A 13,018-nucleotide genomic window follows, 5' to 3' on the forward strand; every position below is an offset into this window, starting at 1 on the left:
GCTTTTTTTAAATATTTATTCAGTTTTAAGAAGACAGCGTCTAAAGAAGCCAGATCCCTCTGAACTGTAAACTCAATGCTATCCCAGAAATCCTTCCTGTAATATGCAAATTTGGCCACCTCTGATTGGACAGCGCGACGCATCAACAGGCAGAAAGTGTAAAAGTACAAAATGTGTTAAGTGAGCTGAAACAGTAAAGATCAGATTCAATGCAATATTTATCAACGAACAACTTAAACTTAATATAATAGTGTACTTTATATTATAATCAAGCATGTCAAGCCTACCGTCACTGTGTAACCTGTCTCTCTGATAGACTAACTCAAGCAGTAGATTACTTCACTCACGGTTCTCTTGTTAGTCTCGGGACGAAGAGCCCCGGTGCTCAGCTTAGGTTTCAGTTTGCAGTGGCTGTGTCAAGACGTGTTATGCTTTGCAATAAGAAAAACATTGGTACAAAACAAGCCCATTCACTTTTTTATGCTGGTAAGAGAATTACAATGGTTTTTCGTGTGACAAAAATGTGCGATTAAATTGCAATTAATCGCGAGTTAACTATGACAGTCGTGACATTAATCGCGATTAAATATTTTAATCGCTTGACAGCACTAATACACACACATATATATATATATATATATATATATATATATATATATATATATATATAAAATGCGCATGAGTAAGTTTGTTCATTTATGTGCAGGGAAGGTCCTCGTCTCTGCCCAGTTCTGACCTGGAACTGGAGTTCTTTGTAACATTTCTATTTATCCACACAGACCCAACCTCTGCATCCTCTCTGATCTCCCATGATACAAAGCTTTAAAAGCATCAGCTACTGAGCAGCTCTTTGATGCCTACACACACAAGTACAGATGTCTATGACCTTCATACACTCCTGTCTTGCCCCTGCTGAGAGATACTTGAAGCTAAAACAGTATAATAACTCCTTTCTAAGGTCTTACTGTGATCTGCAAGAGTAATTCAGTGCTCAGTCCTAGACTGTGTTCATTGCCTGAGTCCGATCAGACCTGATGCCACGCCGTCAAATGCTAACTGTACTTTACGCCAATGCAGTAAACAACCTGATTATCAAACCTTGATAATGACCGTACTAAGAGTGGACAGAACATTTCTTGTTTTGCTGAATCACTTTGGAAAGAACGGTTGGGACAGTGTACAATATAAAAGAACACTTGTTATGAGGTCTGCCCTATTTGTCCTAGTACCTGATATCAATTCTGCCTAGTTATGGAGAGAAGGCAACCTTACACACAAACCATGAACACACACTTACAGGAAAGCAGCAAAGCAAACTCTCTGCAAAACCCCCAGACCTCCATGAGAGACAAAAACCACCCAGAAATAGAAAACATGATTCATGGCGGTCTCTTTGTCTCCCACTGCATTTGCATGTCACTGAATTACACTCATGTGCAAAAGCAGCTTTGCTGGGAGCAGTGCACACAGCCAGCACTACAAGACTGTGTAAACTGGAGACAGGTGTAATGGGTACAGTCGACACTCATGGACAATTATACAGCACAGAGCAAAAAACAAGCTGAAGCCTGGGGTCTGTTTGCACCGTCTGCACACGAGGGCTGTAACAGGACACACAGGGAACAATACATAGCCGATACTGCAACTAAGAGGATCCAAAAGCTATTTAGAGGATATGAAAGATGATGGAGGCAATATATACATGTTATTTACCAGCTGGGAGGTCCATATCGTGAAATACCGTGACCGAGGTCTTGAAAGTACTGAGCGAGGCCCTCTGGGCCGAGGTCAGTATTCAAGGCCGAGGTCACGGTATTTCACCATACGGACCGACCTTAAGCTGGTAAATAATATATTTTTTTTCTTTAAATATATTTATTTTTAAATTTATTTTTATTTTTAGCGCCTGAAAGGGAAAACTGAGCCGAGCTGCCATTTTGAATCCTCATTCACGGCTGTAATGCAAATGGCTTCCTCCTCGGTATACAAGTGCACTTCCATGGCAGGAAAAAAAAAAAACTACATTTTGCTGCCTATGTAGTTCCCTATTTATACAAAATTGAGTCATTCAGGATTCTGCCATGTTTTTAGCTTTCTCCTGAAATGTTTTCTTTTATTTCTTCTTCCTCGGGGTAGTAAAACTTGCTTTCGCTGTGAACACTGTCATTATCGCTATCCATGATGTAAAATTAATGCTATTATGCTGAGAAATGCTGGCAAAAATTTATAAGATTTTTGATAAAAATCTTATAAATAAATCTTATAAAAAAGATAAATGTTGACAAAAATTGCGACTATGTTTGTTGGTGTTTTGAACGAGCGAGTTGCCAGAGGTCTGTAACCGGGGTCCGTACCGCAGGATACTGACCCGCTCGCCAGCCAATCAGAACGCGGGATTTGATGGAAACCGGACCGTGAAAAAAAATAATTAACAGTTATTCCATGAAATCGAGTCATACATGAGCTGACAGCCGACGAGGCGCATAGTGCCAAGTTGGCTATAAGCAGTGAACAATGAGATTGAGTGGAATAACTGTTTTATTCTATCCACATTCGCTGGATTTTGAGAAACACAGCATTTTTATTTTTTGCAAATTCGATAAATAAAAACTTCTTACAAAATGTCCGACAAAATAATTTCCGCTTAGAATGTAAACAAACGGGGAAAATGACAGCAGCAATTTGTGAAAAATGCTACAATAATAATAATAATTCTTGAAAAATACAAAAGATACATTCTTACCATCAAATACTTTTATTTCATATTTTTTGCTTTTTTATTTTTGGGGGTCTTCTTCTTCTTTAGGTTTTTTTTGGCAGTTGGCCAACCAACTTAAAAGGTGCATTACCGCCACCGACTGGGCTGGAATGTGGAACAGGAGATATTGGGGGGGAGGGGGGGACTATATTCTTATAGCTATTTCTGCTTCTTTTAAATACTTGATAATTTTTTGGGGTTCTGTTTTCGAGTAGTTTTTATTTCGTCCTCGGTTGGTTCAGCAACACGTGCCACCATTTTGTTTTTCTCTACTCACGGTATATGAGCTGATAGCCTAGTAGCAGAGTAGCCAATCAGAGCGCACTATATTTCCTATAAAGAATGAGAAATCTAAAGATTGAATTTTCTTTAACATTTACAAAAATGAATTAAGTAGTAACAGAAAAAAATTGACCAACCAATCAACTACTTGTCACTAAGTAACAATGCTGTCAATTTACATTATCAACAATACATTACATTTCATGAAAGTGTATCGTGATGTAATTTATCACCACATCACACATACACATCACTGTCTATAACCAGGCCAAGATGAAAATGTCAGTCAGAAGATCTCAACTCAACTGAAAACCTATGGGAGATTTTGGGCCGATGTGTTAGACAGCCCTCTCCACCACCATCATCATCAAAACCCCAACTGAGAAAATAGTTTAGAAGAACAGTACTTATTCCTCCAGTACAGTTCCAGGGGTGTACAGAGATGCACAAAAACTCTTCTTGTGATGGTCCAACACCTTATGAAGTCACTTTATGTTGGGTTTAACTTTAATTTGTCACCTGTCTATATATTCAGGACATGTAAATAACAGATTTATAACATTAACTCAATTTTGTCACACAACTTCAAAAGGTCTCAAGGAGCTGGATAGCATTACACTAGCTTTCAGCTGGTAAACAGTATCAATGTATTAAAACGTTCACAAGTTTCATCAAGATTTCACAGTCAATGTGGCATGAATTATAAACGTCAAGATGGAGTTAATTTCTTTTGTGCACAACTTGCAGAATGTTCCATGTGTTCAGCCCATGGAGCCAGGAACCTCTGTATGAACCCTATTATTAGCACAAGCCTATTTAAACTCATTTAAGCTAGCAGTTAGAATAGTACTGGTCCCTGAATTTAAGACAGAACTGTAAAGACAGATAAGGGAAAAGCTTTCTGAAATGTCCAAACTGACATGATTGATATGTGTGCCTTTTACACAGGTCACATACAGACACTAAAGGTAGATTGTGGCTGTACCAGTTACACTAATGTACCAGTTCCCACTTTACACAGAAGTGTACTGTCCGCAAAAGGCTTAAAGCATATACGCAGAGCCATGGCCTCACTTTCGTTTATAAGTGTCTTGAGACCTCAAGAATGGCACAGGAATAGTTTTAAGCTCTAACAATAAATCTAATATAGTAATTTTTACAATCAAAGTGATTTATATACTGTAGGTAGCGGTCTGAGTGAATGATCTTGACATCCATAATGTCACAGCAGGAAGTCTATCGGTCTCATCGCCATTTCCGCTATACTAAAACACAGAGCTGACTGCAACTCCGATCCTCCACTTTGAGTTAATTTATCGCAATGCCACGTAAATGCGTTGTTGGCCGGTGCAGCAACATGACAGAACGCTGGTTACGAATGTAACCGTGGTTCTATGACTAAGTGGAAGACCGCCAGGGCGGTGCTGAAAGCACTAGTGGAAGCATCTTTGCATCTGCGCATTTCGAGAACCGCATACAAAAGTTGTCATCTTATGACGTATGACGTGCCTGCCTACATAAGGCAACATCCCACGTCATTTGGCCTCAAGATCATTCTCGCGCAATCCGAGTGACCAAAGACCCTGGCGGTCTTCCACTTAGTCATAGAACCATGGTTACATTTGTAACCAGCGTTCTATTTCCTTCACTCCAGACCGCCAGGGCGGTGCTGAAAGCACTAGTGGAAGATGAATACCAACCCAGTCACGAGGAATTCAGAAGAGCATCACCACCTTCTGGAAGAACAGCTGCACACAGCAATGGCATGGACGCAACATTTAGCCTGTAGTACCGGGCAAATGTACATGTATTGGTCCAAGTTGCAGCAGCACAAATGTCAGAGAGTCGTACGCCCCGGAGAGCTGCCCATGATGTTGCCTGAGCACACGTCGAATGGAAGCGGACAGGAGAGGGCACAGTACGTCCCATAGATTCATAGGCATAGGTGATTGCCTCCACAACCCAACGGGAGAGCCGCTGCTTGGACAGAGGCCTTCCTCTCAGAGCACCACGAAAACAAACAAACAATTGGTCTGTCGTACGAAAGGCTGCCATCCTATCAAAATAAAACCTCAGAGCCCTGACAGGGCACAACTCTGCACGCAAGTCTGTCCTGTCCGCCGGTATAGCAGTCAGCAAAATCGGCTGGTTGCTAAACTGGGGAGATAAGACTTTCGGGAGGAAAGCTGGGTTAGGCCACAATGAAACACTGTCAAACATAGGGCCCCAACGAAGACAAACAGTACTCACTGAGAGGGCATGTAGCTCACTCACACACCGGGCTGTTGTGATGGCAAGAAGAAAAGCCGTTTTAACAGATAGCCACTTAATGTCAGTTGCTGACAGGGGTTCATAAGGAGGCAAGCAAAGGGATTTGAGCACAGTGTTCAGATCCCATGACGGACTCCGCACAAAATGAGGAGGATTAAGACGAAATGCCCCTCTCAAAAAAGGCTACCACCAGCCGGTGGGACCCAAGTGAAACACCTCCAACCTCTAAACGGTGGGCTGTTAGTGCTGCAACATACACCTTAAGTGTAGATGCAGCCCTGTCAAGCTCTAAAAGGTGCTGCAGGAAATCTAAAGTCTGTGGAACAGAGCAGCTTAGGGGGTCGATGTTGCGTTCCGCACACCAATCACAGAACACCTTCCACTTGCCTGCATACAAGCGACGGGTAGATTCTGCACGTGTGTTCACCACAGTGTTCCTGGTCCCTTCTGAATACTCCAGTAGTAGCCCCGGGGCCCCAAGGGCCACACCCAGAGCTTCAGGTGTTCGGAACATGGGTGTTGAATCCTGCCCTCCATCTGCGTCAGCAAGTTGGGCCTGTTGGGCAGCTGACAAGGGGGTCCCACTGGTAGTGACAGCAGGAGCTGGAACCATGGCCTGGATGGCCAATGAGGAGCTATCAATAGCACATGGTGACTGTGATCACGCACATGGCAGAGAGTCCTCCACAACAGTGGTAGAGGGGGAAAGGCATAAAGGATGGCCCTCGGCCAGTCGTGGGCCAGAGCATCCTGGCCCAACGCTGCCGTTTCTTTCCCCAAGGAAAACCATGTTGGACAATGAGTTGTCTGACTGCTCGCAAACAGGTCCACAGTCGCTCTCCCATAGGTTTTCCAGATCTGTTCCACTGTGTCTGGATGCAGTTTCCAATCCCCTTGAGACACCTTGCCACGTGACAGAGCATCTGCCACACTGTTTAGGCGTCCAGGTAGATAAGATGCTCTTATGGAAAGGAGGTTGTCCTGAGCCCATACTAGGAGACTGTGAGCCACCTGAAGCGCAGCTACAGACCTTGTGCCCCCCTGATGATTGATATAGAAAACAGTTCCCACATTGTCTGCATGTACCAATACATGTTTGCCCTGTAGCACTTCCTGAAAGTGGCGCAACGTCAGAAACACTGCCATCAACTCCAGTGTGTTGATGTGGGACGTCCACGGAGCAGGCCAGGTGCCATTCACACCTTGCCGATGCCAGATTCTACCCCAACCCATGAGGGAAGCATCTGCCCGGATAACCTCCCACCGTCCCGGTGGGGGACCAAGTGGAACTCCACGAGTGAGAAAGTGTGCCTGGGACCAAGGTCTTAGCGTGAGCATGCAACGGCGTGTTATTCTCACCCTCATGTGTCTGTCTCGCACTGGACACAGACGAAGAAGCCATCTCTGAAAAGCCCTTAGCCACAGAAGACCCAGAGGAATGACTACTGAGGCCGCTGTGAGTTTCCCCAACAGCTGAAGGAGAGAAACATAACGCTGAGTTCCCCCGACACGAAGGTGGTTCACTCCAGTGAGAATTGAACTTATTCTGTCTGGCGTGGGACTGGCCAGCATAGTGTTCGAATCCAGGGCAAGGCCGATGAAATGTGTTGCCTGGACTGGGACCAGTTTGCACTTCCTCTGGTTCACCCTGAACCCCAGAGCCGTAATGTGTAGTAGCAACCGGTGAGCATGTTCCCTGGCCTGTTCAGGTGATGCCGCACAAAGAAGCCAGTTGTCCAAGTAAGGGAGCACTCTTATGCCCTCCTTCTGAAGGGGTTCTAGTGCTACTTGGAAGCGTTTCGAGAACACCCTTGGTGCCAGAGAAAGTCCAAAGGGGAGAACTCTGAACTGAAAAATCTTTCCCATGAACGAAAAACGAAGGAAGCGCCTGTGGTCTGCAGCAATGGGTATGTGAAAATAGGTGTCCTCGAGATCTACGGTCACAAACCAGTCCTGGTTTGTGACCGCTTGCAGTACATCTGTTGTTCGTAGCATTCGAAAAGGAAGCACCTTCAAGAAACGGTTTAACCTTCTTAAATCTAAAATCGGCCTGAACCCGCCATCTTTCTTTGGAACGAGAAAATAAACTGAAAAGAAACCCCCTGGGTGAACAATGGGGTCGACCATCTCTATGGCTCCTTTTTGTAGTAACAACTGAACTTCTCTCGACAAGGCTTCTGCCTGTCTTGGATTGGTTATAACTGTCTGCCTCACACCCGAATGCATTGGTGGCCGACGGCGGAATTGCAGGCAGTACCCTTCTGAGAGGGTTGTGAGTAGCCATTGGTTGGTTGTTATTTCATGCCAACGCGCTAGCTGGCTGCCTATAAAAACTCCTGCCACTGGCCCTGACCTGTCAGTGGTCCTGTCTACATTTTTCGAAAGGGATTGGGAGGCTGATGACGGCAGGGAGGACCCGTCTGTCGAAAAGGGCGAAAACTCACGTGTGGCTGAGCGCCACCCTGCCTGGCCGAGGGAGGTGGGGGATTGGGGGCCCGCTGCTGGAGTCGATGGGGAGACCTTTGTGCAGCTCTAGGGGCCACATGCCTAAAGCATGAGGCAGAAGGGTTTGGCGGAGCTCTGAAGGTGGGTGCTACGCCCACATGACGAGAGCGAGACTCTGTAACAGACGCACGTCTGTCAAGGGCCTCTTGTACTGCTGGCCCAAAGACCTGTCCAGGTGCCAGTGGGAGGTGCCTCAGGTTGTTCCTGCATACTTCTGGCAGAGGCGATTGAGCTAGCCACACTTGTCGACGGGCTTGCAGCAAGGTGCCCAAGGTAATGCCACACTGGTTGGCAATGACACCCATAGCCTGCAATGCAAGTTCCAGTACCTCAGCCGCCAGTGGGTCTGCCGATGATGTGTTGAGTGTCGAGTGCAGCATAACAAGCATGTGTGCCAGTGAGTTAGACACCCTGCCAAGAAAGCCAGTAGAGTTGTAAGCACAAGAAAGTAGCTCGTCTGTGCGGTGGCACTCAGCATTAGGGCAACGCACCTGCTCCCAAAGTGCTTCATCGGGAGACACAATGAGCGAAGCAATGCTTGATTCAACTACTGGCATGCTACCCAAGCCAACAGCACTGGGGTCCTGCATCGCCGCAAGCATGCGAGACATCTGGTCTGGACGGGCAGATTTCATAGCAGCCTTCAGGGCAGAGGCCACCACAGAAGTAAAAAGTCACGACACTGTGGAATTACCAGAGAGGCGCGCTGAACATGGCGCAAGAACATGTTCTCAGATCCAGTAGGAGGCGCCGGGGTGTCCAACTGCAAACGTGCAAGCAAAGCCTTCAGTGTGGCCTCCACTGAACCCACCACTGAGGCAGACTCCCCAGATTGCCCAGAGGTAACATCACTGCCCGAATCACGGGGCTCAACACCTGGCAGGACTTCGCTTGGTGGCTGCACCGAGGAAGAAGACTGACTGAAAAAGGTGTCTGAGGCAGCCACAGACATCACTTCCTCTTGGTCAGGTGGCTGAGAACATGAGCCAATGGGTGACAAGGAGGCAGGCAGTGCAGGCTGTTCCTCTACAGTACCTACCTGTGCCCCTGCTGGGGGGGGGGCTTGCAAGCAGAGGCAGCAGACGTTCCACTGTAGATGAGAGCAGTTCCACTTTACTCTCTAACTCAGAAGACTTAGATTTTTTGCACTGTTTTGCATGCACTGGTGGTGAAAGCCTACGCTTACGCTGTGTCTGAGAATCCGAGAGCAAAAAACTGCTAGACGCACGTTCCATACCAGCCAACCGCGCCTGTCTAACAGTAAACAGCATTAACGCACAGGAAGGGCATAGATCAGACATTGCCTCCCTTAGATGTTGCATGCCAAGGCACTCCATGCAGCGATCATGTGCATCCAGCACCTCCATTAGGTTGGGGCAAGTGGAACACCTCACTGAATCCATCTCAGTGTCTACTCACCCACGATTTTTTTTTTTAGAAAAGAAGCAAGGTGTAGCGCTGCTTGCTAGCCTGGCAACCAAGGCTAGTGAGTTCGCAAGCGCAACTTTACCGCTACAGACAACGATTTACTAGCAACCAGAAAACCGATGCTCACGTAAAGTTGTAAGTACACGTTAACGTTATTGGCAACCAATTCGCTAACTCACTCAACACTGACAAACCTGCCGGCAACCGAACAGTTTGTGACAAGACCGATATAATAGCCGTCCCTGAAAACTTGGCAGCCAAGATTCAGTGACTATTGATACATAAAACAATCTCAAAATAATGTTAACCAAGTTACCTTAGCGACCAAACAGCTCGCGTGGAGTCGAGTCCCACTGAAGTCCTCTTCAGTCATGAGCTGCACTGTAGATTGTCACAGGTATTCCCACAGTTAACTGATAACACACACAGAATTCCAACAGAAGAGATGTGATTCCAACGCGAGAAAAAAGAAGAGGCCAAATGACGTGGGATGTTGCCTTATGTAGGCAGGCATGTCATACGTCATGAGATGACAACTTTTGTATGCGGTTCTCGAAACGCGTGGATGCAAAGATGCTTCCACTAGTGCTTTCAGCACCGCCCTGGCGGTCTGGAGTGAATGAAATAGAAGCTGGATTTACGTTGAATTCATGGCCCAAGAATGTTCAAACTGCAAAGATTTGGACGCGTTTTGCGAGAAGTTCACAGGCACATTGGACACTTATGAAGTGGTCTCTCCGCTGCTCTGCACATTTTACTGAAGACTCGTATGAGACCTCTGATCTGTTGAGAAGCGTTGGCTATAAGCCCGTGTTGAAAGAGGGTGCAGTATCAACAATTAAACAAAAAGAAAACTCCAAGAAAAGGAAAATATTTATTTTATGTATTTATTTTTTTTTAAGGAAAGTAAGTTCAGTTGCACCAGTCCTCCCGAGTGAGCCGAGGGTTGTTGCTAAAACCCGGGACGGAATGGGACGTGACATATCGCTCGGGCAGTGGCCTCCCTGCAGTTGTTCCCGCTCCGTCCCGGGTTTTAGTAATTGCCTGAGCCGAACAGTAATGACAGAATGCACAGTATGAGAAAAGTGAATGAGTGGAGCAGCCATCTTATTTCTAAACTGGATATTGCTGCCATCTCGCCCTTACGTGGAAGAAGTGAATGAACGGAGAACTGAAAGTCAGATTGTTTGTTTCATAAACAAATCAGCCACAAGATTGGCCTTCAAGAACCGAGAACACAGACGGGTAAGCTCCGACTCTCATTTGGATAAAAAAAAACCACGTTGTTTACCTGCATTTAGATTAATACATGTAACTTGTATTGTGTGTTTAAGTTACCGGTATAAGATTATTTAATTTGCTTCAGAATGTGATTGTCTCAGTTCATCTGATTATTTAATTACCCTTTTACGTTTTATCAGTGAAAATGCATGCATGTACATGTAAGTTATAACACCTATCCTGTTTTAATGAGAGTCAACCCACAATCAATGAAGTCAAATCAGTCTTAGTTGAGCAAGTGGGTAACGGTATTTCTTACTTTCACCGTAAATTTTTATTTATATGACTTTGGTCTATAGCTGTAAAAGGCCTCGGCCTTAAAACCGGTTACCGCTGTGATGTCACGCACTCAGGGCTGGCTGGCTCAGCGGGACAGCTCGAATGCCAACTTTGCGGTCAATTTTAACTCTCAAAAATATATAATTTTTTATTTCCATTTATGCAGCATACAAGGGTCAAGGATAGAGATACTATCTACTCAGAAATGTATTTAAAAATAAAGGCTCTGCGTATCTGCTTTAAGAAAGAAAGTCTTTTGCTTTTATTACTAGTCAGACAGAACTGAAGAAGCCTTTCGGATGAGAGGTGAAACGTCTTCAAGGATTTCAAGCAAGTCCAGTTGCCTTCTTTAGCCCTTACGGTTTACGATGACTTGGATGGCTGAGAACCTTCACAGGCTTAAAGGGCTGATGACACGAACATGACTCTGTGTATGACGTTGTTCAAAGGCTTCAATCAATATCCCCCGAATCCCCGTCCTTTATATTGGGCGATTTTAACCATGTCTCTCTTAAGAAGACTATTCCGAACTTTCATCAATATGTAACCTGTCCCACCAGAAGGGAAAAGACTCTTGACCAATGCTACGGGTCAGTGAAGGAGGCATACAAGTCCGTCCCACTTGCCTCTCTGGGTCGCGGAGACCACAAGCTTGTGTATCTCATGCCGACGTATAGAACTGTCCTTAAGAGGGAAAAGGTCCACACAAAGGAAATTAAAGACTGGAATGAACAGTCGGTGCAGCGCCTAAAAGCGTGCTATGACTGTACTGATTGGGATATGTTTATTGAAGCATGTGAAGATCTGGATGAACTTGCGGATGTAACGTGCTCTTATATATCTTTTTGCAGAGACATGATTATTCCCTGTAAAAAAGTGAAAATATATTCAAATAATAAGCCATGGGTGACAAAATCAGTGAAAGCCCGTATACAGGCTAAAAAATATGCTTTCAAATATGGGACTGCTTTGGAACTGCACACAGCCACCAAGGACTTGAAAATTGAAATCTTGAGAGCTAAAAGCAATTACAAAACAATGGTGGAAAATAAAATGGTTGCTAACAATTTGGGTTCAGCCTGGTCAAGCATGAAATCCATTGCAGGTATTAGCAACCCAAAGAATGTAAACACTGTTATTCTAGAAGATTTTGACTCTGAAGCTGATCTTGCCAATGGCCTTAATACATTTTTTTGTCGTTTTGATACTTATGATTTTAGTAAAGAACAACAGGAACTTTTCCATAATTTATCAGATCAGGATCATCATTATGAAATAAATAAGGGCTCAGTTGAAAAGGCCCTACGTTTTACCAACCCAAACAAAAGCTGTGGTCCTGACAATATCTGTGGTAGGGTGCTTAGGCTATGTTCTAACGAATTGTGTACAGTTTTTAATTACATTTTTAATAAATCCTTAAAAAATCGACATGTCCCTAAATGTTGGAAAGATGCAATAATTGTTCCTGTTCCCAAGATTAGGTGTCCCAAAGCCCAAAACGATTTTAGGCCAATTGCTTTGACCTCACTGGTAATGAAAGCGTTTGAAAAATTGGTAAGAAATGTTATTTTAATGAATATCCAGTCCGATCTTGACCCATTTCAGTTTGCATATAGGCCCTACAGAGGCGTTGAGGATGCAACTGTATCCCTGATGAATTTGATTTTAAAGCATTTAGAAGGCAAGGGAGCACACGCCCAACTATTATTTATTGATTTCTCCTCTGCCTTCAATACTATTCAGCCCCATGTTTTAATCGAAAGACTTCTGGAGCAATTCCAACTGAGCAGGAACCTTTTGGGCTGGGTGCTGCACTTTTTAATTAACAGGACACAAAGAGTGCGGGTCAATGGAGTGCTATCTGACCAGATTTCTACCTCCACGGGCTCGCCTCAAGGCTGTGTTCTGTCCCCCCTATTGTTTATCCTGTACACCAATATGTGTCGCAGTAGTCGGGAGGACCGATATATTCTGAAATATGCAGACGACTCAGTTATTGTCAGTCTGTTAAAGGACAAGGACACGGGTCATGGTCCAATTGTTCAGGAGTTTGTAGATTGGTGCGATCAGTCTTTTCTACAACTGAACATCTCTAAAACAAAAAACATGTATGTGGACTTTAGGAGACACACCACTGATAAAGAACCAATTACCATAAAAGGTCAGGTAGTGGAATGTGTAGACAATTATAAATATCTTGGGACCACAATTGAT

At 44.6% G+C, this 13,018-nt stretch overlaps 1 protein-coding gene across 1 annotated transcript in view; it reads right to left on the reverse strand.

Annotated features, from left to right (window-relative positions):
- vwa8 (von Willebrand factor A domain containing 8) overlaps positions 1–13,018 on the reverse strand; it is a 195,449-nt gene that overhangs the window by 35,172 nt on the left and 147,259 nt on the right. The gene's annotated exons all lie outside the window — the stretch shown is intronic.

The sequence above is a fragment of the Neoarius graeffei genome, chromosome 9 (genome assembly GCF_027579695.1).
Source record: "Neoarius graeffei isolate fNeoGra1 chromosome 9, fNeoGra1.pri, whole genome shotgun sequence".
Lineage (NCBI taxonomy): Eukaryota > Metazoa > Chordata > Actinopteri > Siluriformes > Ariidae > Neoarius > Neoarius graeffei.